This window comes from Gymnoscopelus braueri (assembly GCF_963280865.1).
Source record: "Gymnoscopelus braueri genome assembly, chromosome: 10".
NCBI classification, from domain to species: Eukaryota; Metazoa; Chordata; class Actinopteri; order Myctophiformes; family Myctophidae; genus Gymnoscopelus; species Gymnoscopelus braueri.
Window position 1 is genome coordinate 51533807 of NC_137611.1, and position 2112 is coordinate 51535918.

A 2112-nucleotide genomic window follows, 5' to 3' on the forward strand; every position below is an offset into this window, starting at 1 on the left:
ATGTAGAGCTTCCCTGGATAAAGAATTTGAGAAGCGAATTGCCATCAAAGGCGCCCTCCAAAACCGATGATCAATTCACCATACCACACCCTATCACCAGAACGTCAGAGAGGATTGTAGCCAGAGGCCGGTGGCCGGTAGCCAGTGGCCGGTGGCCGGGGACAAGTGGCATTGGTCCCTGAAGGGTTTTCAAGAAACAAATTTCCAACGAAAATTTAAGTGTGCCTGCAGTTGGCTGAGGGGCTTTGCCTATAACTTTGCCGTGGTAACGCGTAACGGCGAAAGTAATAGCCTGGTTGGCCCGGTCGTTGCGCACGTTTTGATGTATACATTGGCGGGGCCGTGTCAACCGTGTGGGAGGAGTAGCATTTTGGTCCCCTCGGGCGGCCAAAAAAGTTGTAAAAAAGCAGCAAAGTAATGATTACAAAATTAATTAAAAATAAACCAAAACTCAGAAAAGGAAAATAAAATAAAATAAAAATTGAAGGTAAAAATGAGCATCTAAAACAATGTTTGAGAAAAATCTTTTTTTTAAATATAATTTCCCCTATAGGGGGGGTAGGCGAAGTTTCGGAGCATTTCGGGCACTTTTCAAAACCGGAAGTGATAAATCCACTTCCTGTTGTGACGCATGTGTTCGCAGACCCCTATTTAGGCGAAGTTTCGAAAAAAAAAAAAGTGGTCCCCGGCCACCGGCCACTGGTACCGGCCACCGGCCACTGGTACCGGCCACAGGTACTGGAAAGCGGCCACGGCCACGGCCGCGGCCGGGCTTTCGCGCTCGCCCTCTCTCGTGGCGCCGGCTTTAGTGCGCGACCATGGGGGCTGAACTTGACCTAGACCAGCCCCGCCCCCCCGCGCCGCGACCGGAAAAAAACGTTTTTTTTTTTTCATTGAGTACTTTATTTACAGTTTGTCCTGGGGTCTTGCTGAGGCTGGCAGGCGCAGCACAATGTAGGGTCTTCTGTATGAATCTCTTCTTGGCTGGAGGAGGCTTCATCATCTTGCTGTGTATATTATAATAATGAGTGCGTTCTAGCCACTCTCTCTGCTAATTTATACTATACCTGCCAGGTGAAAACAAAGCCCTATACATTTGCATGACTATGGGAGCTGCCCCACCAATGAAATGGGTGCAATAGAAGCCCCATTGCACCAATGAGGGACAGGTTGTCAGCCCAGGTTCTGTGTTGTTTTTATTTTTGTTTCTATTAACACATTAACCGCCAAGACCGTAGTCCTACGGTCCATTAAATCCAACTGTTAAGCGCCGAGACCGTAGCCCTACGGTCCGAGGTCTTTTTAATGGTTTACATTAGATTAACCCCTCAGGCACATTGTGGGTTAATCTCTTTCATGAAAATGACGTAGAAGTTGAAAAAAAAAAATCTGAACATGTGATCACACAAAACATGTTTTACAACTCACTAAAGCAGTGATCAGGGGTCCCATCAAACCTAAAATTTAATCCGAGCCGATCACTTTCTCTCTCTCCCTCAGCTGCGCTGCAGTAATCAAAGCAGCATGGCAGGCTCGTTGGGGAAGCGTGTGCACATCACATGCCGCGCTCGTAATGTGCACGCGCACTGCCTGTAATCACTGAGAGTAGCAGCAGCCGGCAGACGGCTCTATGGGGGAAGGAAGGGTGTGCACGTCAGTGCTCGCACTCGTAATGTGCACCCGCACGCACGCAACCTGTCCCACACACACACACACTGCAGACAGGACAGATCATAACACAAACACACAGAATGTTACCCCTTTGATAAACGGACTGATCGCGACGCCAATATTGTTGTTTTGTAAATAATAAAGGATCCAGGTTACTGTGACCTGCTCAGATCAAAGCCACGGTGGAAAACTAACAGGTGGGGGAAGGAAGGGTGTGCACGTCAGTGCTCGCACTCGTAATGTGCACCCGCACGCACGCAACCTGTCCCCCACACACACACTGCAGACAGGACAGATCATAACACAAACACAGAACATGTTACCCCTTTGATAAACTGACTGATCGCGCCGCCAATATTGTTGTTTTGTAAATAATAAAGAATCCAGGTTACTGTGACCTGCTCAGATCAAAGCCACGGTGGAAAAATAACAGGTGTCCTG